Genomic DNA, 25,144 nt, shown 5'->3' with positions numbered 1-25,144 from the left:
GCTGATAATTGGAGTCGTTTAAATTCTTCAATCTCTCACCAGCGATCTCTGACCAAGTCATTGTTAAGATATTCCTCACCTTAATTCCGGGTTCAAGAATCTAGGGTCATCTTGAGCGATTCACTCAGGACAGGCTGCTGGTTAGGTAATAAACAGCAGTGTCCTATTCTCTCTCTTGGGAAAGCTACTCCAGCGAAGTAGGAACCGGGTGGGTGTTGCACCACCGGCAAGAGAGAGAATCACCTGGGCATTGGTAGGGGTCTGGATATCTGTGTGATATAAGCCTCAGGCTTCCGGTTAGGGATAAACGGCAGGCTTGATTCAGTGCTCTCTTCCGTGGAGGTGTCCCAGTGCGGCATCCCCTGGCCTCTGAAGTTTCAGTGCCAGCTGGAGAGAGACACACACAGATACTCAAACCCCAGATATCGGCCCAGTAGTGGAGTAGCAGAGATGGCACCCTCTACACTGGTAAGGAAAGAAACAGAAAAGCAGGTGGAGACGCTACAGAAACAATTTAGTGATCTCAAGGCAGCTTTGAGAGCACTCCACGCTGCCACCACAGAACAAAGACAGAGCACCATAGATCACGCAAAGTGCCGGAAGCAGATTGCAGAGCTGCAATCACTGCTTTCTGTCCAGAAAGGATTTCAGGAAACCTTTGGGGAAAAGTTAGACCAGGAAGACGGCCCTGATTGGGAAGAGTTACAAGAAACAGCGCAGAGATATGTTCAAGGAACATGTGCGCAGGGAAAGCCCCAAAGGAGAAAAGCACCCCAACCCCCCACACAGCAGGTAGTTCAGGCTCCAATGATCCCTGTAACAACCCACCGCACAGCCACATCGGACGAGGTGGAATTTCTATATTCCACCCCCCTAACAGTGACCCAATTACGGGATGCGTGTGCAAAGATCACGCCGTTCCTCCCCGCCGCAGACCCCACCATTTCTCTGCCACCGTCAAACATCAGGTGAACATGTACGGCCTGGATGAGAGAGAGCATGTAAAGCTCATGGTTCTACGTTTAGATCCATCGGTAGCAGCAGCCCTTCCTGACCCACAGAATGTAGGAGGAGGCAGCCTTGCAGAAATGCATACCGCGATCCGGGATGCGATCGGGTATAACCGGGGTGACCCCGGAGATGGCCTAAATAAGTGTAGGCAGAAGAAGTCTGAGCACCCCACAGCGTTCGCAGGACGCCTGTGGATTCACTTCGCAGCCGTTTTTGGAGACGTAGACCGTGCCCATTTGTCCCCAGACAATATGGCCAAATGGACCCGCACCCTTATCTCCCATGCCACAGATGCAGGACAAAATGCCTGTACTAGTTATGATCCCTCGGAGGAGGCCCATAACGAGAAGTGGGTAGTTAAAAGATTGTCCTGCGCTTGGGAGCAATCTATTCAGAGTAAACCCACAGCTAAAACCACCGAGGAAAAGCAAGCCGTCGCAGACATGCAGGCAGTAAAAGCAACCCATCACAATCCCGCCTGGGTAAATGAGGGAAAGAGCAGCCCCCCACCCAAGTCACAAGAATGTTACAACTGCGGACAGTTGGGACATTTCGCAAAAGAGTGCAATGGCCCCAAAAAGCCACAGAGAGCCCAGCAGACAGGCACTCTGATTAAGAAACAGGCAGAGCCCATCCACAGCATTAGCGCCCGTTCGGATCAGACGGACTTGACCGGAACGGACTGACGGTGTACGGGCTCCCCCAGTTGGGTCTGCGACACCCTTTGGGATTGGTCAGGACGACCCGTAGTCGCAGCGAAAATTCGGGGACAGCCTATCGGGTTTCTTTGGGACATAGGAGGGTCCCGCACCACCATAAATTCCTCCACCCTATTTCAAAAAGACACGTGGCCCACTACAGCCACTATCACCCTCAGCGGCTTGACAGGCCACTCACAGCAGGGACACATCACAGCCCCTGTACCCATTCAAATCGGAACCATCACCACCAAGCACCCCGTAGTTTTAGTCGACCTGCCCCACACAGCAGAACACATTCTGGGAATTGACTTCATGAATTCCCACCACCTATCCTTCGACCCAGTCAACCAGTGTGTCTGGAAAATGGCAAAATCCGCTAGAGCCCCCGCAACGCTCAACATAGGGGACTACATAAACAAAATTAGCGTAGTAGGCGAATTTTGGTTCAACCCCACCATGCTTAGTACGGACAAGCAGGTTCGGGCAGCCCTGTAAAAGAACAGGGCAGCATTCGCGACCCACAAGCACAACTGTGGACGGATGACTGGCTCCGTACAAGTAACAGGACCTGACCCTAGACCCCCAAAACAGTACGGATTCCCCCTAGAAGCAGAGGGAGAAATCCTAAAAGTTATAGAGAGCTTATTAGAGCAGGGCATACTTAGATAAGTAGCCTCTACTAATAATGCCCCGATTTGGCCAGTGAGAAAGCCCGATGGATCATGGCGACTGACCATTGATTATCGGGAGCTCAATAAAGTCACCCCCGCAGCAGCCCCCACCGTAGCAACAAGTCCCGAGAACATGCTCAAGCAGGGACTCAATTCCCGCTACTTCACGGTTTTGGACATCAGGAATGGATTCTGGTCCATTCCATTGGCAAAGGCGTGCCAGTACAAATTTGCCTTCACCTTTAAAGCGCAGCAGTACACGTGGACATGCCTGCCACAAGGCTTCCACAACTCCCCCTCCTTTTTCCACCGACAGCTGGCAAATGGACTAGCGAACTTTTCTCGGCCCGAATGTCTGGTACAGTATGTAGATGATCTACTACTGCAGACAGACACCAAGGAAGAGCACACTGAGCTTCTGTCCGAACTCCTGGAATTGTTACATTCAATTGGTTGTAAAGTCAACCCCAAAAAGGCCCAGATTTTGGAAGAAAAAGTGGTATGTTTGGGAACAATTATCACGCACGGTAAACGCGAGATCGAGCATAAAAGAATTGACTCGATCGCTAAATTGCCCCTTCCCCAGAACGTTTCAGCCCTCCGGTCGTTTTTAGGACTGGTTGGCTACTGCCGAAACCACATTGACGGTTTCGCCAGCAAGGCAGCGCCCCTCTCAAACCTCCTAAAGAAAGGAGCCCCCTGGGAGTGGCTTCCGCAGCATACGGATGCCGTGGACTCTTTAAAACAGGCACTCATAGCCGCCCCCGCACTACAAGTTCCAGACCCGCTTTCCCCTTACGCCATAGAGGTAGCGACCACAGACCGCACCCTTTCAGCCGTGCTCCTGCAGGAACGGCACAACCAGTTAAGACCCGTAGCTTACGCCTCCCGACTTTTAGATGCCGTGGAGCAGGAATCTTCAGCCTGTGAGAGCACCTGCTCGCAGTTTTCTGGGCAGTCCAGTACTTTTCATACATTACCGGACTGAACCCCATCACCATTCTGACCGAACACACCCCCACCCAACGTTTACTGGACGGACGACTCCAGGACGGTACCGTCAGTCAAATAAGAGCAGCCAGATGGACCCTTCTCTTGCAGGGACGGGATATCTCAGTAAAACGGACAAAGACACACACACACTTAGCCGACAATTTACAGTACCCCGGAACCCCCCATGAATGTGAAATCATCTCTCCACGCCACAATACAGGCCCCTTTATAGCTAAAACACCCCCCCAGAAAGATAGGAAATTCATCTCAGAGCCCCCCGCACATGGACATGTGTGAACCCATTAAGATTTATGTGGATGGGTCTTCCACAGTCTTAGATGGGCAGCGCATAACAGGTTGCGGGATCTATGTCGAGGACGCGGCCTCAAGGAAATAGCGTTAAAACTACCCGGACACTTAGGCGCGCAGGCAGCAGAGCTTGCGGCCATCGCGTACATAGTGGACCACCCAGATTCCTTCCCCAGCCCAGCAGACATATACTCGGACAGCCTCTATGTCTGTAACAGCCTTACAGAATTTCTGCCCCTGTGGGAAGCAAGAGGCTTTGTTTCCGCAGACGGAAAACCCCTCCCCTCAGCCCCATTACTCCGCCATATTTTAGTGAAAGCCCAGAACAGGACTTTTGGGATCATAAAAGTCCGCAGCCACCATCGTTCCTCACCCCCTGGAAATGTCAAAGCCGACGCACTGGCTAAGGCAGGTTCCAGACATGGGTATTTTTGGAAACCCCCCGAAAGCACGCCAGTGAGTGCGCCAGTGAGTGCAGTTCAGGTCACACAGACTAGGATCGAGGATCTAGTAGAGGCCCAGAAGCAGGATAGCGCTCTCACAGAAATTGTAAAAGGAAAGTTTCCAGCCTCCTGCGAGAGGTTCAGAAATACACTGACCACACATGACGGTGTGGTGTTAAAGGACACCCTTTATGTAGTTCCTGAACAGGACAGGAACCAATTGATTTGTTTGTTCCATGATGGTCATGGACACCAGGGAACCAATCCCACTACAGCCCACCTCAAACAGCTTTGTTGGTGGCCAAATCTCAAGGAAGATGTAAGCCATTACATTGAGAATTGCCTTATCTGTGCGCAGAACATCCCCGACAGATATGCCAAAAAGGCCCAACTCAGCCACACCCGACCCGTTAACGGACTAACCTCCATATTGATTTTATAGGTCGATTGACCCCTTGCAGGAATGGCTATATATATATGTACTGGTGGTCATAGACACTTTTATAAAATGGGTGGAAGCATTTCCAGCCCGCACCAACACCGCGAAAACCACAGCCAAGATCCTAACCCACCACATCTTTACAAGATGGGGACTCCCCCGCAGCATTGAATCGGACCAAGGTTCTCATTTTACGGGACGTGTCATGCAGAACGTCCTCATGATACTTGGCATCACCTAAAAATTCCACATTGCATACCACCCACATTCGAGTGGTATCGTGGAGCGCATGAATCGGACCCTAAAAGCCACCCTCAGAAAAATGGTCCAGCAAACAACACCACTTGGGATTCAGTCCTCCCTTTTGCGCTGATGTTTTTGCGTAACACTGTTTCCACCTCCACACCCCACACACTCTCATGACCGGACGCCCCATGAAAGGCACAGAATACTTGTTAGGTTTAGACCTGACCAGCCCTGAAGTAACGGCCCTCACACACGAGAAAGCCGTGGAGCAATTAGTTGCAAATGTAAAAACGGCTCAGTTAGCAGCTGCAGTAACATTGGGCACCAAAAAGAAACAGAGCAAGACTGATTTTGATAAGACAGTGCATGCAACGGAGTATGATATCGGCCAGCAAGTGATGCTGTCCGTATATAACCCCAGCACATTCCTGTCACCAAAATACTCGGGTCCGTATTCCATTGCGGATAAAGTAAGCCCATCCGTTTACAAAATAAATTACCCCAATGGTAAGACTGCGTGGTTTCATATAAACCAGTTAAAGGCTTATGGAACACAGTCGAACCACGCACACCACGTCATGCTTGACGCAGCAGACCACACCCCGCCCACAGCAACATAACCCGACCAACCCCCTCCACGTCCAGCCCAGCCACAGTCTCGACCTCGACTCCACCCCCAAAATATACACTCCGCCCCGGAACGCCCACAGACTGCAGCAGCAGAGACAGCGACTATGACTCGGACGATAGCCACAGCACGCCTCCCTACTATCCCCATGCAACTGGACCCAGCGACTCCGACTACGATCCGAGTGATCCCTTCCTGATCACTTTCCTCAATAAACCCCACCACCGACCACCGAACCACATGGACGACCCCGTCTTTGTCCCCACACAACTCGACACAAATTATTGGCACCGTGACAACTCCTACAGAATCGCCTGCAACGATGAGAGCAACCCCAACTCACACCAAGCAGCCCTTTCAGCCCTAATCCACTCCAGAGTTTGGCACCCGGGAGAAGGTGACGACCTCTGGTCTGACTCCCAAACCGAGAACCCCTTTGCGACCCTATTAACAACCGAGAACAGAGGTGTCCACATGATGTTTAAAAGGAACCACCTGAGAAAAGTGTTGTCCTTCCTGATGGAACCTGCAGGATGTTTTATGTTGTTCGTACGTTTGTTTAAGTGTTGTTTGTCTGACAGGAGAATTTTTTTCCAGCCGCCTGTTCAGCGGAACTAACTTATCTGCAGATACCTGGTCAACAGACCACATGCTTGTTCAGAGGAACTAGCTTCTCAGCTGATACTTGTTCGGGTATCAGACGCCCGATCGTAACTGCTCTTCTGGTTCAAGGGATTGAACCACTATGGCAGCCCCACCACGATGACTACATTTTTGCCCGTTCTTGTCGGTTGCTCAGGCAGTGGAGAAACGGCGTGAGACCCGCCCTGCCTGGGGACCCCCCCCCCCCCCCGCTGGTCAAACACGCTCGGGTAGGGGAGATACGGCATTGGTCGCTGTCCTACCCGGGGACTCCATCCAAATCTTACCCGTCGCGGCCCATACGCACCTCATTTGTCATTTTTCATTTCAAAAAGTTTTTTTTTTTGTTTAGGCGACCTTTAGGTTGCTGCCATCTGCTATTTACATCCTGGAACATTTGAATGACAAATCAGCACTGGTTCATGATTGGGAAGTGTGCCGTGTCCTAATATTTGTTTTTGAAAAAAAATGAGGGAGTCACACATAGTGACCAATTATAAGGGAATAATTGGCACCAAAGGACAGACACACTAGCATACCGGATATTAAACAAAGATGGTGTAGCGCACAAAGACTCCGTGAGACGAATAGAGTGAAGTCGATGAGGCTTTATTAAGCGTGTCTGTTCCCCTGCAGCTCGATAGTAGAATGGCCTGCGGGGGAGGACTCCGGCTTCTTATACTCCGCCTTCGGGGCGGAGCTAGAGGTCAACGGCCAACCAGGACCCGGGATCTGTCAGCCAATGACATTAGGGCTTCCAGTCCCACATGACCCCTAATACATACTACCACAGATGGTTACAGATACTATGCTTGTTTTTACAGAACGCCAGAAGTTCCAGGATCGGAGAAAATAAAGAGAACTCAAAGAAAGAAAAGGAAAGAGGACAGCCATGAGGACTTCCTTCATCGTGATCAACATTTTTTTCTTGGACATTTGGTTGCGCGTGAACGCGAACCCCATGATTTCAAACCTCCCAGCCGTTAATGTTTCATTGCCCCGCAGTACCCAGAGCCCAGTCACCAGCGACACTGCATCTTCCTGGTGTGCCAGGTTCATAACCTGGTACTCCCTGTCCTACGTGATCGAAGCACTGTTAGCGTTGGCGATACTCTGCTGTGTAGTGCAGACTATGCGCCTACGTAAATGGAGAAGGAGAGCGTACCGCGCTCGAACCCCGGTATATAGGATCAGATCCCCTATATTCGGTTATGACCAGACCCCCGACCCCCGCGATCTATAATAAAAACAATAAAGTGCATTCACTTGCGTTTTTGCTGTAAATAAAGAGATGTACAAAAGCTTTCATGAAAAACATTGTATGATCCTGAGCTTGACTGCCAAGCCAGGAAAGATTATGGAATGATGTGAGTTTGTTGTATGTTTGAGGAAGATAGGATAATGAAATGTTTAGTGAGTATAGTGAAGGATAAATTAGAGGTTCCAAGTTTGTTATTTTGTAATGCATGTCCCTGTCTGACAGAGCGCCCTTCGAATTGTTAGTTAAAATCTTTTGTGCATAGCTATGGTCAGAGCAGAGGCCATGTAGGAGGTGTCCCCCCCGGTCAGGGAATGGAAAGTAACAAATTAATGTGATCCTTCACGCTTCGCGTTAGGATCACAAGGAGAGAATGTAGCCATGTAAAATGGCTGACTCCCGATTAGAATGGTCAAACCCCAATCTAAAATGGCAAATGGAAGAGGCTGATGGGAAAATCAGCCAACAGGACTGAAACGGACAGCTGCAGGTAAAACAGTGTATTCGCCTCTGGGGAAGTCAGTCCAGACCGATACCTGCAGCCATCAACATCACAACACCCCAGCCATCTGCATTTTAATCAGACATCCCCGGGAACAATTGCTACAAATTAGCAACATAACGCCGACCCAGACCTTTCGGCACCAGCAGGGGCTGACACAAAGAAAGGTAAACGGCCACCCCCCGATCAAGGAATCGCTCCAGTATTGGAGCGTATCGAACCAAGTGATTGGGACCAAGTCCAATCACTTGGAACCAGGTACAAGGTCCACCCCAAGAGACGAGTAGCCACTGGGGACTATAAGAATAGGGGCCAAGTTCTGACTATCGACTTGTACCAGCTTTGAATCCCGCAGGCTCAGAACCAATTCGAAAGACCATTTGTTTCCCTGACCTGGTGGGCCATTTCCAAAGTTAAGTATTGGCCTGTTAGTGGTAGGTAGTAGTCTAGAAGTAGGATTATTGTATAAGTATTAATTGCTGTATATAATAAATGAGCGTTGATTTAACTCTTACTAAGCGGTGTGTTGCATTATTAATCATTACTTGGACTTGAACCACGTGGCGGTATCAGAAAGATACCAGGCGACTCATGAGCAAAGGTGACAGAATTAGAGCAAATAAACTAAGGCTAAAATGAGCAACAGTAGTTTAAAATGTTCTCAGAGCGCTGTGTCAGTCTGCAGGCTGTGTAGTTTAAAATGTTCTCAGAGCGCTGTGTCAGTCTGCAGGCTGTGTAGTTTAAAATGTTCTCAGAGCGCTGTGTCAGACTGCAGACTGTGTAGTTGAAAATGTTCTCAGAGCGCTGTGTCAGTCTGCAGGCTGTGTAGTTTAAAATGTTCTCAGATCGCTGTGTCAGTCTGCAGGCTGTGTAGTTTAAAATATTCTCAGAGCGCTGTGTCAGTCTGCAGGCTGTGTAGTTTAAAATGTTCTCAGAGCGCTTTGTCAGTCTGCAGGCTGTGTAGTTTAAAATGTTCTCAGAGCGCTGTGTCAGTCTGCAGGCTGTGTAGTTTAAAATGTTCTCAGAGCGCTGTGTCAGACTGCAGGCTGTGTAGTTGAAAATGTTCTCAGAGCGCTGTGTCAGTCTGCAGGCTGTGTAGTTTAAAATGTTCTCAGATCGCTGTGTCAGTCTGCAGGCTGTGTAGTTTAAAATATTCTCAGAGCGCTGTGTCAGTCTGCAGGCTGTGTAGTTTAAAATGTTCTCAGAGCGCTTTGTCAGTCTGCAGGCTGTGTAGTTTAAAATATTCTCAGAGCGCTGTGTCAGTCCGCAGGCTGTGTAGTTTAAAATGTTCTATGAGCACTGTCAGTCTGCAGGCTGAGTAGTTTAAAATGTTCTCAGAGCGCTGCGTCAGTCTGCAGGCTGTGTAGTTTAAAATGTTCCCAGAGCGCTGTGTCAGTCTGCAGGCTGTGTAGTTTAAAATGTTCTCAGTGCGCTGTATCAGTCTGCAGGCTGTGTAGTTTAAAATGTTCTCAGAGCGCTTTGTCAGTCTGCAGGCTGTGTAGTTTAAAATGTTCTCAAAGCGCTGTGTCAGTCTGCAGGATGTGTAGTTTAAAATGTTCTCAGTGCGCTGTGTCAGTCTGTAGGCTGTGTAGTTTGAAATGTTCTCAGAGCGCTGTGTCAGTCTGCAGGCTGTGTAGTTTAAAATGTACTCAGAGCGCTGTGTCAGTCTGCAGGCTGTGTAGTTTAAAATGTTCTCAGTGCGCTGTGTCAGTCTGCAGGCTGTGTAGTTTAAAATGTTCTCAGAGCGCTGTGTCAGTCTGCAGGCTGTGTAGTTTAAAATGTTCTCAGAGCGCTGTGTCAGTCTGCAGGCTGTGTAGTTTAAAATATTCTCAGAGCGCTGTATCAGTCTGCAGGCTGTGTAGTTTAAAATGTTCTCAGAGCGCTTTGTCAGTCTGCAGGCTGTGTAGTTTAAAATGTTCTCAGAGCGCTGTGTCAGTCTGCAGGATGTGTAGTTTAAAATGTTCTCAGTGCGCTGTGTCAGTCTGTAGGCTGTGTAGTTTGAAATGTTCTCAGAGCGCTGTGTCAGTCTGCAGGCTGTGTAGTTTAAAATGTACTCAGAGCGCTGTGTCAGTCTGCAGGCAGTGTAGTTTAAAATGTTCTCAGTGCGCTGTGTCAGTCTGCAGGCTGTGTAGTTTAAAATGTTCTCAGAGCGCTGTGTCAGTCCGCAGGCTGTGTAGTTTAAAATGTTCTCAGAGCGCTGTGTCAGTCTGCAGGCTGTGTAGTTTAAAATGTTCTCAGAGCGCTGTGTCAGTCTGCAGGCTGTGTTGTTTAAAATGTTCTCAGAGCGCTGTGTCAGTCTGCAGGCTGTGTAGCTTAAAATGTTCTCAGAGCGCTGTGTCAGTCTGCAGGCTGTGTAGTTTAAAATGTTCTCAGAGCGCTGTGTCAGTCTGCAGGCTGTGTAGTTTAAAATGTTCTCAGAGCGCTGTGTCAGTCTGCAGGCTGTGTAGTTTAAAATGTTCTCAGAGCGCTGTGTCAGTCTGCAGGCTGTGTAGTTTAAAATGTTCTCAGAGCGCTGTGTCAGTCTGCAGGCTGTGTTGTTTAAAATGTTCTCAGAGCGCTGTGTCAGTCTGCAGGCTGTGTAGCGTAGCCATGTAAAATGGCTGACTTCTGATTAGAATGGTCAAACCCCGATTTAAAATGGCGAACGGAAGAGGCTGATGGGAAAATCAGCCAACAGGACTGAACCGGACAGCTGCAGGTAAAACAGTGTATTCGCCTCTGGGGAAGTCAGTCCAGACCGATACCTGCAGCCATCAACATCACAACAACCCAGCCATCTGCATTTTAATCAGCCATCCCCGGGAACAATTGCTACAAATTAGCAACATAAAGCCGACCCAGACCTTACGGCGCCAGCAGGGGCTGACACAAAGAAAGGTAAACGGCCACCCCCCGATCAAGGAATCGCTCCAGTATTGGAGCGTATCGAACCAAGTGATTGGGACCAAGTCCATTCACTTGGAACCAGGTACAAGGTCCACCCCGAGAGGCGGGTAGCCCCTGGGGACTATAAGAATAGGGGCCAAGTTCTGACTATCGACTTGTACCAGCTTTTGAATCCCGCAGGCTCAGAACCAATTCGAAAGACCATTTGTTTCCCTGACCTGGTGGGCCATTACCAAAGTTAAGTATTGGCCTGTTAGTGGTAGGTAGTAGTCTAGAAGTAGGATTATTGTATAAGTATTAATTGCTGTATATAATAAATGAGCGTTGATTTATCTCTTACTAAGCGGTGTGTTGCATTATTAATCATTACTTGGACTTGAACCATGTGGAGGTATCAGAAAGATACCTGGCGACTCATGAGCAAAGGTGACAGAATTAGAGCAAATAAACTAAGGCTAAAATGAGCAACAGTAGTTTAAAATGTTCTCAGAGCGCTGAGTCAGTCTGCAGGCTGTGTAGTTTAAAATGTTCTCAGAGCGCTGTGTCAGTCTGCAGGCTGTGTAGTTTAAAATGTTCTCAGAGCGCTGTGTCAGACTGCAGGCTGTGTAGTTGAAAATGTTCTCAGAGCGCTGTGTCAGTCTGCAGGCTGTGTAGTTTAAAATGTTCTCAGATCGCTGTGTCAGTCTGCAGGCTGTGTAGTTTAAAATATTCTCAGAGCGTTGTATCAGTCTGCAGGCTGTGTAGTTTAAAATGTTCTCAGAGCGCTTTGTCAGTCTGCAGGCTGTGTAGTTTAAAATGTTCTCAGAGCGCTGTGTCAGTCTGCAGGATGTGTAGTTTAAAATGTTCTCAGTGCGCTGTGTCAGTCTGTAGGCTGTGTAGTTTGAAATGTTCTCAGAGCGCTGTGTCAGTCTGCAGGCTGTGTAGTTTAAAATGTTCTCAGTGCGCTGTGTCAGTCTGCAGGCTGTGTAGTTTAAAATGTTCTCAGTGCGCTGTATCAGTCTGCAGGCTGTGTAGTTTAAAATGTACTCAGAGCGCTGTGTCAGTCTGCAGGCTGTGTAGTTTAAAATGTTCTCAGTGCGCTGTGTCAGTCTGCAGGCTGTGTAGTTTAAAATGTTCTCAGAGCGCTGTGTCAGTCCGCAGGCTGTGTAGTTTAAAATGTTCTCAGAGCGCTGTGTCAGTCTGCAGGCTGTGTAGTTTAAAATGTTCTCAGAGCGCTGTGTCAGTCTGCAGGCTGTGTAGTTTAAAATATTCTCAGAGCGCTGTATCAGTCTGCAGGCTGTGTAGTTTAAAATGTTCTCAGAGCGCTGTGTCAGTCTGCAGGCTGTGTAGTTTCAAATGTTCTCAGAGCGCTGTGTCAGTCTGCAGGCTGTGTAGTTTAAAATGTTCTCAGTGCGCTGTGTCAGTCTGCAGGCTGTGTAGTTTAAAATGTTCTCAGTGCGCTGTGTCAGTCTGCAGGCTGTGTAGTTTAAAATGTTCTCAGTGCGCTGTGTCAGTCTGCAGGCTGTGTTGTTTAAAATGTTCTCAGAGCGCTGTGTCAGTCTGCAGGCTGTGTTGCTTAAAATGTTCTCAGAGCGCTGTGTCAGTCTGCAGGCTGTGTAGTTTAAAATGTTCTCAGAGCGCTGTGTCAGTCTGCAGGCTGTGTAGTTTAAAATGTTCTCAGTGCGCTGTGTCAGTCTGCAGGCTGTGTAGTTTCAAATGTTCTCAGAGCGCTGTGTCAGTCTGCAGGCTGTGTAGTTTAAAATGTTCTCAGAGCGCTGCGTCAGTCTGCAGGCTGTGTAGTTTAAAATGTACTCAGAGCGCTGTGTCAGTCTGCAGGCTGTGTAGTTTAAAATGTTCTCAGAGCGCTGTGTCAGTCTGCAGGCTGTGTAGTTTAAAATGTTCTCAGAGCGATGTGTCAGTCTGCAGGCTGTGTAGTTTAAAATGTTCTCAGAGCGCTGTGTCAGTCTGCAGGCTGTGTAGTTTAAAATGTTCTCAGAGCGATGTGTTAGTCTGCAGGCTGTGTAGTTTAAAATGTTCTCGGAGCGCTGTGTCAGTCTGCAGGCTGTGTAGTTTAAAATGTTCTCAGAGCGCTGTGTCAGTCTGCAGGCTGTGTTGTTTAAAATGTTCTCAGAGCGCTGTGTCAGTCTGCAGGCTGTGTAGTTTAAAATGTTCTCAGAGCGCTGTGTCAGTCTGCAGGCTGTGTAGTTTAAAATGTTCTCAGTGCGCTGTGTCAGTCTGTAGGCTGTGTAGTTTGAAATGTTCTCAGAGCGCTGTGTCAGTCTGCAGGCTGTGTAGTTTAAAATGTACTCAGAGCGCTGTGTCAGTCTGCAGGCAGTGTAGTTTAAAATGTTCTCAGTGCGCTGTGTCAGTCTGCAGGCTGTGTAGTTTAAAATGTTCTCAGAGCGCTGTGTCAGTCCGCAGGCTGTGTAGTTTAAAATGTTCTCAGAGCGCTGTGTCAGTCTGCAGGCTGTGTAGTTTAAAATGTTCTCAGAGCGCTGTGTCAGTCTGCAGGCTGTGTTGTTTAAAATGTTCTCAGAGCGCTGTGTCAGTCTGCAGGCTGTGTAGCTTAAAATGTTCTCAGAGCGCTGTGTCAGTCTGCAGGCTGTGTAGTTTAAAATGTTCTCAGAGCGCTGTGTCAGTCTGCAGGCTGTGTAGTTTAAAATGTTCTCAGAGCGCTGTGTCAGTCTGCAGGCTGTGTAGTTTAAAATGTTCTCAGAGCGCTGTGTCAGTCTGCAGGCTGTGTAGTTTAAAATGTTCTCAGAGCGCTGTGTCAGTCTGCAGGCTGTGTTGTTTAAAATGTTCTCAGAGCGCTGTGTCAGTCTGCAGGCTGTGTAGCGTAGCCATGTAAAATGGCTGACTTCTGATTAGAATGGTCAAACCCCGATTTAAAATGGCGAACGGAAGAGGCTGATGGGAAAATCAGCCAACAGGACTGAACCGGACAGCTGCAGGTAAAACAGTGTATTCGCCTCTGGGGAAGTCAGTCCAGACCGATACCTGCAGCCATCAACATCACAACAACCCAGCCATCTGCATTTTAATCAGCCATCCCCGGGAACAATTGCTACAAATTAGCAACATAAAGCCGACCCAGACCTTACGGCGCCAGCAGGGGCTGACACAAAGAAAGGTAAACGGCCACCCCCCGATCAAGGAATCGCTCCAGTATTGGAGCGTATCGAACCAAGTGATTGGGACCAAGTCCAATCACTTGGAACCAGGTACAAGGTCCACCCCGAGAGGCGGGTAGCCCCTGGGGACTATAAGAATAGGGGCCAAGTTCTGACTATCGACTTGTACCAGCTTTTGAATCCCGCAGGCTCAGAACCAATTCGAAAGACCATTTGTTTCCCTGACCTGGTGGGCCATTACCAAAGTTAAGTATTGGCCTGTTAGTGGTAGGTAGTAGTCTAGAAGTAGGATTATTGTATAAGTATTAATTGCTGTATATAATAAATGAGCGTTGATTTATCTCTTACTAAGCGGTGTGTTGCATTATTAATCATTACTTGGACTTGAACCATGTGGAGGTATCAGAAAGATACCTGGCGACTCATGAGCAAAGGTGACAGAATTAGAGCAAATAAACTAAGGCTAAAATGAGCAACAGTAGTTTAAAATGTTCTCAGAGCGCTGTGTCAGTCTGCAGGCTGTGTAGTTTAAAATGTTCTCAGAGCGCTGTGTCAGTCTGCAGGCTGTGTAGTTTAAAATGTTCTCAGAGCGCTGTGTCAGACTGCAGGCTGTGTAGTTGAAAATGTTCTCAGAGCGCTGTGTCAGTCTGCAGGCTGTGTAGTTTAAAATGTTCTCAGATCGCTGTGTCAGTCTGCAGGCTGTGTAGTTTAAAATATTCTCAGAGCGTTGTATCAGTCTGCAGGCTGTGTAGTTTAAAATGTTCTCAGAGCGCTTTGTCAGTCTGCAGGCTGTGTAGTTTAAAATGTTCTCAGAGCGCTGTGTCAGTCTGCAGGATGTGTAGTTTAAAATGTTCTCAGTGCGCTGTGTCAGTCTGTAGGCTGTGTAGTTTAAAATGTTCTCAGAGCGCTGTGTCAGTCTGCAGGCTGTGTAGTTTGAAATGTTCTCAGAGCGCTGTGTCAGTCTGCAGGCTGTGTAGTTTAAAATGTTCTCCGAGCGCTGTGTCAGTCTGCAGGCTGTGTAGTTTAAAATGTTCTCAGTGCGCTGTGTCAGTCTGCAGGCTGTGTAGTTTAAAATGTTCTCAGTGCGCTGTATCAGTCTGCAGGCTGTGTAGTTTAAAATGTACTCAGAGCGCTGTGTCAGTCTGCAGGCTGTGTAGTTTAAAATGTTCTCAGTGCGCTGTGTCAGTCTGCAGGCTGTGTAGTTTAAAATGTTCTCAGTGCGCTGTGTCAGTCTGCAGGCTGTGTAGTTTAAAATGTTCTCAGTGCGCTGTGTCAGTCTGCAGGCTGTGTAGTTTAAAATGTTCTCAGAGCGCTGTGTCAGTCTGCAGGCTGTACAGTTTAAAATGTTCTCAGAGCGCTGTGTCAGTCTGCAGGCTGTGTAGTTTAAAATGTTCTCAGTGCGCTGTGTCAGTCTGCAGGCTGTGTAGTTTAAAATGTTCTCAGAGCGCTGTGTCAGTCTGCAGGCTGTGTAGTTTAAAATGTTCTCAGTGCGCTGTGTCAGTCTGCAGGCTGTGTAGTTTAAAATGTTCTCAGAGCGCTGTGTCAGTCTGCAGGCTGTACAGTTTAAAATGTTCTCAGAGCGCTGTGTCAGTCTGCAGGCTGTACAGTTTAAAATGTTCTCAGAGCGCTGTGTCAGTCTGCAGGCTGTGTAGTTTAAAATGTTCTCAGAGCGCTGTGTCAGTCTGCAGGCTGTGTAGTTTAAAATGTTCTCAGAGCACTGTGTCAGTCTGCAGGCTGTGTAGTTTAAAATGTTCTCAGAGCGCTGTGTCAGTCTGCAGGCTGTGTAGATTAAAATGTTCTCAGTGCGCTGTGTCAGTCTGCAGGCTGTGTAGTTTAAAATGTTCTCAGAGCGCTGTGTCAGTCTGCAGGCTGTACAGTTTAAAATGTTCTCAGAGCGCTGTATCAGTCTGCAGGCTGTACAGTTTAAAATGTTCTCAGAGCGCTGTGTCAGTCTGCAGGCTGTGTAGTTTAAAATGTTCTCAGAGCGCTGTGTCAGTCTGCAGGCTGTGTAGTTTAAAATGTTCTCAGAGTGCTGTGTCAGTCTGCAGGCTGTACAGTTTAAAATGTTCTCAGAGCGCTGTGTCAGTCTGCAGGCTGTGTAGTTTAAAATGTTCTCAGAGCACTGTGTCAGTCTGCAGGCTGTGTAGTTTAAAATGTTCTCAGAGCGCTGTGTCAGTCTGCAGGCTGTACAGTTTAAAATGTTCTCAGAGCGCTGTGTCAGTCTGCAGGCTGTGTAGTTTAAAATGTTCTCAGAGCGCTGTGTCAGTCTGCAGGCTGTGTAGTTTAAAATGTTCTCCGAGCGCTGTGTCAGTCTGCAGGCTGTGTAGTTTAAAATGTTCTCAGAGCGCTGTGTCAGTCTGCAGGCTGTGTCGGTAAGAATTGGATTGGTTTGGATTTATTTATTCTCACGTGTACCGAGGTACAGTGAAGACTACTTTTCTGCATCAGTCTGAATGCTGTGTTGTCAGGTAATTAAAATGGCTGCAAACGTTCGTGGTATTGGGGTAAGGGGCGCCTCTGGGTACAGGGCTCATGAGGTGCAGGGAAGGGATGATGAGAGTAAGGGAGGCCACCCTAAGAGGCTTGTTGGATGAGATCTCAAAATAGGCGGTAGGAAGGTGGCCAACCTGTTGGGGAGTGCGAGTGAGGTTGGCGGGGGCAGGGGTGCGGTCAGGGGTTCTGGTGACAGGCAAGCTTTTAACGTTCATGGAGTGGCTGTCCAGGAGTCTTAATTGCAAAGGCCTGACAGCAATGAGATCTCAGCACGATTCAGTCTGATTCAGCCTATCTCGGAATCAGATAGTAATTGTGCCCCCTAACATTACTGGGAGACATGCTTATCAAACTAATTGGCCTTGATGAGTTAACCCTTAACTGTTCACATTCTCAAGTCAAGAATGTGGGTGACAACGAATGATTGAAGGATAAAAGGTTGGTGCAGGTTATTGAGAGGGAATCATTATTGCCGGACCCCAGCCTCTCTCATCAACAATCCATCAGCCCTCAAGGTATATGTTGGGCTTGATCAGTTCACTGGCCCCACCCAAGTCATCAAATTCAGTGATCACTCCTGCCTGAATAAAAGGCAAGGTGCGGGATCTCCGACCCCACGCCGGGTCGGAGAATCACCAGGGGGGGGGCGCGAATCGGCGACCGGAGAATCGGCGGCAATTGGCGCTGGCGGGGTCGGTGCAGCGCCGGCCGGGGGCTGCTCAACGCGCTCCCCCCGCCCCCCCCCCCGCCCCCCCGTCGATTCTCCGCACTCGATGGGCCGAATGCCCGCCGAGTTCCTCTGGCGCCGTTCGCATGTGGTCCTACCCGGCGGGACCTCGGCTTTCATGCTGTGAGGGCCGTCCTGGTATGGGGGTGGGGTTTCCGACTCCGGGGTGCGGGGGCCTCCATGGAGGCCTGGCCCGCGATCGGGGCCTACTGATTGGCAGGCGGGCTTATCCCCAGTGGGGGGGGGGGGCTATGTTCCTCTGTGCCTGGCCCCTGTAGGGCTCCGTCATGTTGCCCAGGGGCTGGCGCGGAGAAGGCAACCCACGTGCATGCGTGAACTCGCGCCAGCTGCGCTGGTGCCCGTATCAGCTGGAGCTGCATGAGTCGCTCCCGTGCTGGCCCCCTGTGTTTTGCAGGATCGCTGATCCTAGGCGTCAGATGACGCCGTCGTAAACGCCGGAGCGTCAACACTTAGCCCCAGGATCGGAGAATCCCGCCCAAGGTTTGCATTAAAGACACTTCCCCATTAATTATCCATGGATAAATTTGTAGTTACGAAAAAAAAATAAAAGGGGAAAACAGGGAACAAACAGGGTTTAAACAGGAGGATCCTTACAGTCAAGACCCTTAATTTAGACATTGCGCCTCCTGTCTTCTCTCTCTACGGTTGTGGTTAATCGTCTCCTGCTGGGTCACAAAAGGGGATAGAGTGAGACGGACGCCTGGGGGTGAGAGGTCGATGACAAGTGGCATGTGTTGGAACTGCACTTAAGCAGGAAGGGGTTCTGATGAGCAGCATGTCCTCTTCGTCAGGCTGCTGGCACTGACCAGTGCTGCCACAATCTTCCAGCTGGAATTGGTGCCAACCTGTGGGTAAATTGAAGTCTTTATCACCTTCTCAGCATCCAGCAATCAAGTCAGGGTGCACTCCTAAACTCTGAGAGCTGGCTTGACTGTTAGCAACCGCTGTGGAGCCATTGAAATGCAGCGCCCCCTTGACTGAGTTGTTCAGATGACTCCGGGGTTGGCGAGTCAGACTCTTTGCGCCTCAGGCACAGCATTTTTCATGTGAGGGTAAATATTATTTTCAAAGTGCCTAAAGATTACGATCCAGATTGCACTGTCATGTCTGATGGGATTTGCCCCGGTTTTCGCACTGAAAATTACATTTTGCTCTTTTTTCAGAACATTCTGCTCAATTCTTCCACTTTCCACACCAACCCCTTTCTATGAAGCTGACAATAATTGCAAATTAAAGTCAAATTATTGCCAGTTATGTGCTGCCTTCAAACTGACAGAACATAGAACATAGAATTTACAGTGCAGAAGGAGGCCACCCGGCCCATCGAGCCCACACCGGCCCTTGGAAAGAGCACCCCACTTAAGCCCACAACTCTGCCCCATAACCCGGCACCCCACCCAACCCCTTTGGGCACTAAGGGCAATTTAGCATGGCCAATCCACTTAACCTGCACTTTGGACTGTGGGAGGAAACCGGAGCTCCCGGAAGAAACTCATGCAGCCACGAGGAGAACGTGCAGACTCCGCACTGACAGTGACCCAAGCCCGGAATCGAACCTGGGACCCTGGAGCTGTGAATGCTACCCACTGTGCTACTGTGCTGCCGAAAAGAAGTCTCTTTTCCATAGATGAAAAGCCAAGAGTGGAAACTTCTGTTCTCAGCAGGTTTCTAGTGCATTACCTGAAAAAGAACCTGAGGTCCCAGGATCGCAGAGCAATCAGGTAAAGGTGACTGCTGTTGGGGGTGTCATGGGCTGGGTGTGGTGGGGAGAGAGGTTCCCTGGAGATGGGCGGTAAGGATAGAGAGTGGCTGGCAGCAACTACCACCCTGCTCCACATGCATGCCCTAGATCATGCACAGATTAGTGCAGGTCGAGGGAACCCTCCGCTGCAACCCCCCTCCCACCAGCTTCCCCTACTACCCCCACCCCCCACCAGCTGACATGCAGCCTGCCCACTTTTGCCAGTCGCACAGGCCATTGTTGGCAGGCCCGCCTGGAATTGGGAAGATTGCAGTGGAGGAAGCAGAGGCGGTCATTACTTGGCCACAAAATCTAAAAATTAAATAAGAGCAGAAGTTGCAAATAAGTAGCAAACTTTTCGTATCAAGGTTCTGTTTTGCACTGAAAAGTTGATCCATATGTCTGTTTTACTTGCTTTACCTGTGTTAGTTTTGATTGATCTCAGAATTTACAGTGCAGAAGGAGGCCATTCGGCCCATTGAGTCTGCACCAGCCCTTGGAAAGAGCACCCTAATTAAGCCCACCCTATCCCCGTAACCCTAGTAACCCCACCTAACCTTTCTGGACACTAAGGGCAAGAGAAAGATGCGCTCCTCAAGGGTTAATTTACAAATTCAAAATCTGAATACTGTGGATGCTGGAAATATGAAAGAAAAGCAGGAAACATTGAGCAGATCAGGCACCATTTGTGCAGAAACGGAGTTTTTGTTTTAAAGTATTTTTACTCGACAAATTTTCAACATTTTCACAATACAAAAACAACCCCAAACAAACAAAGAACCTGTAATGATATGTATAATCTAAGGAGAGTAAGGGGTTAACAAGATAATGTTCATGTATATCAACACTAGATTGCATCACTGAGTAGTCTTATAAAAGGCTGCATCTCGAAGCATTCTGGGAGAAGCTGTTGGAGAAGTTGGTGAAGAATGATGGTGTGAGGTTAAGTTACAGGGAGATAATTAATTACTGTATTAGAGAGAGATAATTAATTACTGTAACATAGATTCAATACTATTATTTTGTTAGCTGTTACTCAGTAGAGTGTGCGAACCATTTCAAGTAGTGTAAAATAAACTTGCTTTGGTTTAAACATATAGCTTGATGTTCTTTGTAAACACTACAACTTTAGCTATCTTGGAGAACAATAAAAGGAACATAACATGGTATCAGGAACTTACTGAAGTAATTTAACTAAAATTAGATAGAATCTAAGAAGAAAGAAAACCAGCATGTGTTCAGACTTCGACGGCAAAACTGCTTGAAGACCTGTTACCTCATGGCCAATCCACCTAACCTGCACATCTTTGGACTGTAGGAGGAAATTGGAGCACCCAGAGGAAACCCACGCAGACACGGGGAGAACGTGCAGACTCTGCACAGACAGTGACCCAAGCTGGGAATTGAACCTGGAGCTGTGAAGCAACATTGCTAACCACTGTGCTAACGTGCTGCCCTTTAAATAAAATAAGCATTGAGAATTGGTAGTTAAGTGACTTTGGGGATACCAAAAATGCAAGTGGATATAAAGTCAAAAGTACAAATATATGAATATATGAACTTAAAAGGGACATGTATTGACTGGTGCAGGTCATATACAAACCATTCATTGTGAGATTCCTAAATCACCAAACAACAAAAGCCCAAAACCCAAATATCAGTGCGTGAGCAGTTTCAAAGCAGTTCTTTGTTGACATGAATGCATATCACAGCTTCCCATTTAACCAACCATGAATTACTGCTAAATTGTCATTTTCATTCAGAATGGTAGCTATTGTATGAGGTCGAAAAGTGATGCGATTGCAGTTGAAGATATTCTTCTGAGGTAAGGGTGAAGGCCTATAGCTGAGCCAGCATTCTGAAACAAGATGTCGATGTTGACCAAGTTATGTTTGTTTAACATATCAGAAGAACCTGTCACTTTACTGAAAATGTTGCACTGCATTCAATTTAATATTTTCACTGTTCAAATGATAGTGGTAAGAACAGTAATAACAGTTCTCAGTTGCAGCTGCTGTTTTACTCTATGCCCTTGGTAGACCAATTGCTCTGTGAAAACAGGATGACCAATTATAACATTATTTGTGCAGTAACATGGAATAATCTCCCCTTCCATCACCAGATAGCAAAGCTTCATGCCTCACCATCGTGCTGTTCTTTTTATCTAGCTCAGCTCCTCTCTTACGGTGAATCTGTGAAATTTTAGACCTTGTGTTGTGCTTAGCTTCCTGTCTTCTCTTTCCGTTTCTTTTTATTTTCTTGCTTTTCTGAGTTACTGTCAGCTACTTATTAATTTCCTTTTTTTTTGTTTATCTATGGGTGGGATTTTCAGGCACTTCCCCTGGCAGGATCCTCCATTGGACAGGCGAGCCACGCAAAATGCCATATGGGCGGCATCTTACCAGAATTTAGCAAAGTGTCAGGCTCAAAGGGGAAACTGCCGTGTAACTCCCCTGTTGAAAAGGCCAGTATTCTTGCCAAATCTTGAGGCAAAACATAAATGAGTTTGTGTGGTTCACACCATTACCTTGGCAGGACCTGGCTACCTAGAGCTAGCAGCTGGCTCCAGCGGCATCGGGCGCCATCTTTAAATGACATCCCGATCAGCGCTGCTGCCTAACGGCCAACAACCCCGATCACGATGGTATCGGGGGCTCCCCGCGACAATCCTCACTGGCAGTCCACCTTCAAAATGACCAATTTGCATCCTATTAGCGGGCTGGGCAATGGATTCTCTATGCCTCCATCATTCCCCCGCCCTCTGGGCTGGAAACAGAGTGGCCCTGACGAGTTGGGCCTCGTGGTGGGCCAAGGAGTTAAATATTTAAGGAAGATGTCCCCAAAGTCTATTGGAGGGCCTCCCACCTTTAATGCAAAACATTTGTGAGTTAGGTGCTTTCACTTCTTTTTTTCAAGCAGAAAGCATTTAACTGTTTTAGATGTGGTCATGAGCTGTCAATCATAGCTCACTGCTTATAAACATTGGGGTGAGTTTCAAAGCAGGTTACTTGAGATCCATTCAAGCATGAAGGGAAGTTAAAATAATCAATACAGACATCTGGCTGCCTTGGAGCTGTCAATTACAGGCTACTAAAAGCTATTTTTCTTTGAAGTGAATAGAAGCTTTGCAGATCAAAGGATCTGATGGGGTTTAAAGCCTTGTGATGTGGTTTTGGTTTTCTGTTAAGTTACAGCTGCTACTTTCTAGACATCTGTCTGAGGCAGCAGGTGTGTGGCATAGGTGAATGAAAAAGCAATGATTGTTTTCACTATTTCTGCCTGGACTGCTCTTTTGCTTCTAGGCAGGGACACTGATGGTGGTGTTGGTGGGGCGGTGGAGGGGGGGGGGGGTACTCTGCTAAGTGTGTGGGGGAGGATTGGCTACTATGGGGTTTCCCTGTTATGGGAGATTCCTTTTTATGTGGAATTCTCTAATATGGAGGGTTTTCTGCTATGGGGGTGGGGGTGGGGGTTCCCTGTTATACGGGGTTCTCTGAAATGGGGCTTCTCTGCTATGGGGATCTTTGCTGTGGGGGGTTCCCTGTTATGGGGGGAGGTTCCCTGTTATGGGGAGTTATCATGTCAGGTGTCTCTGATGTGGTCTCTAGTTGGGTTCTAAGATAGGGGGTTCTGGTCGTTGTCTCTGATGGGGGTTTCTGATGGAGTTTTCTGGTGGGGGTCTGTGGTGGGGTCTCTGGTGGGGAGTTTTGGGAGTGGTCTCTAATAGGTGTCTCTGGTGGTGGTATCTGATGAGGGTTTCTGATAGGGGAGTCTGATGGGGATGTCTGTTGGGCGTGTCTGATAGGGGTGTCTGATGGCGTCTCTGATGGGTTAACTGGTGGGGATGTCTGATGGGGGTCTCTGATGTGGGTCGCTGGTAGGGGTCTGATGAGATTCTCTGATTGGGGTCTCTGGTGGGGTGTTCGTGGTGGGGATGAGTCACCCTCATGCTGTGCAGTCCGTGCTGGGAGGAGGTTTTAAAGCATAACTATTGGGACTGGGAAAAGATACCGGCAAAAAGGGATCATTTCTGGACTTTGTGCAGAATTCTCCCAAAAACTTTCAAAGTGTTGTCTTCAGAGAACATGAGGTGTGATTCCTTTGGTGGATGGGCGCAACCCAGATCGCAATCCACCCGCACTTTGAAATAATTTGGAAGGCAGGGGTGGAACACACTGAAAATATGATGTGTGGGACCTGAAAAAGTCAGTAAGGCCGAATCCTCAAGGGCGCCCTGATCTCAGAATAACCATACAGTTCCCCCTCCCTTTTTGCTGGCAAAGATCCCCCCCCCGCCCCAAATCGCTGCCATCAGGCATCTCTGTGAGTGAGTGACACCCCACTCTTGGTTCACCAAAGGGCCCCCCACTTCAGGGCCCCCATGTCAGTAACCCCGTTCACCCCTCTCACTTCAGGCCACTTCATTTGACACTACCAACCTGACTCTGCCCCCTGGCACTTGGCACCTGGCAGTGCCTGTTGTAAGTGTTTGTCCTGTTTGTTTCTGTCTATTCCCTTGTTTTCCCTTTCTTTTATTTTTGCTGTTATATTTTTTCCCCTCCCCCCGCCTCTGTGTTTGTCCTACTTGTGTGTGTGTGTTTGTGTGTGTGTGTGTGTACAGGGCAGTTGAAGGCAAGTTACAGTTGAGTTAGGTACTTATCAATACTGATTGTATCACCATTAATCTTATTTTAAATAAACAGGAATTTTGTTTCATCTTACAAACCTAGTGACTGTAATTATTGGGCCGCTAAGGGCAAAGGATTTTGGGAATTTTAAGAAGAATTATTGGTTAATTCACTTGTGTTGTGACTCCAGGATGAGTAGGGCTAGAATTGACCGCGAAGTTGGTAACATAATTTGGGGCCTCGAGTCTGGGATTTTTAGAATGGTAAATGGTGAATTTGAGTTACAGTGTAAATTTAACGAGACACTGGTTTGTAATGATTTTACAGGATGGCTCTTCAAGGTGCTAAGTGTTTCCTCAGGTGGGTGACTTATCTCTGGTTTATTTAAAAGAGCTTTGAAAGACAAACTTGTCGAATTGGTAGGTGCATTACAAATAGAGGTACCGGCTAGAGCTGGGAAGGTGGAGATAATTGAAATGATTGTTCAACATTTAAATTTGAAGGAGCTGCTGGGAACACAGGTGAGCCCACAAAGTAATGTCGCAGCCGGGACATTTGTTGGTGGGATGTTGAGCTGGAGAGAATTTGGTTGCAGTTAGAGTATGAAAGGGAATTAAAAAGAATAAAAATGGAGATACAGCAAAAGGAAAGAGAGCTGAGGCAAAGAGAAATGGAGAGGAAGCCCAAGGAAAAGGAAAATGAAAGAGAAATGGAGATGAAAATGAGGACACTGGAATTAGAGAAAGACTTCCAGCTTTAGGTGCTATAAATGAGTGGGGGGGGCTGCCAAAAAGTAGAGGGGAGCTTAAACCTAAAACGGAACTCAATGGTAACATGTTTAAATATATACAAACTCTCCCAAAATTCGATGAAAAGATGGTAGAAACCTTTATTACGGATTTAGAGAATAGCAATCCAAATGGAGTGGCCAAGAGAAAAGTGGACATTACCTATACAGAATAAACTGACAGGACGGGCACAGGAAGTTTATGCTTCCCTGTCAGAGCAGGAGTCTAAGAATTATGATGCGGTAAGAAGGGCAATTCTGGATGTATATGATTGGTTCCCGAGGTATATAGGCAAAAGTTTTGGAATTTAAGGAGACAGCTGGGACAAACCTATACAGTTTGAAAGGGTTAAGCAGAACAATTTTGATAGGTGGGTATGAGCATTAGGAGTTGAAACTACCTATGAGGCTCATTATCTTCGGGGAGTTTAAAAGTTTCCTACCTCCTACAATAAGAACCCATGCTGACGAGGGCGAAGACTGCTAGATAGGCAATTATGGCTCTCGGTTATGATCACATCCATAAAATTAAACCTTTGTTCCTTGACCCCTAAAATTTTGAAAAGGATAGGACGCAAGAGAGTGAAAGGAAGGCAGGTGGCCAAGGTAAAGAATGGATAGTTGGGAACACTCTGAGGTCTCCTCAGACCAGGAAGGAAGGTACTGAGGGTAGAGGTGGGACTTGGAAGCCTAGGTATTACCATTGTAATAACAGGGGACATATTCATTCAGCATGTTGGAAGTTGCAAGGAAAGCTCATGGGACTTGTGGATGTTCATAAGGAGGAGCCTGAAAACAAAAATGGAGAATACTGCAGGGCAGACTGCAGCTTTAACTGGACTAAGACGGCCTGAAGTAAACACTGCTGTGGTAGTAGATGTGAGGAATGAGGTAGTGAGAGATATGCC

This window comes from Scyliorhinus torazame, chromosome 1 (genome assembly GCF_047496885.1).
Source record: "Scyliorhinus torazame isolate Kashiwa2021f chromosome 1, sScyTor2.1, whole genome shotgun sequence".
NCBI classification, from domain to species: Eukaryota; Metazoa; Chordata; class Chondrichthyes; order Carcharhiniformes; family Scyliorhinidae; genus Scyliorhinus; species Scyliorhinus torazame.
The sequence above is the reverse complement of the archived record's forward strand: the minus strand, read 5'-3'. Positions refer to the sequence as shown.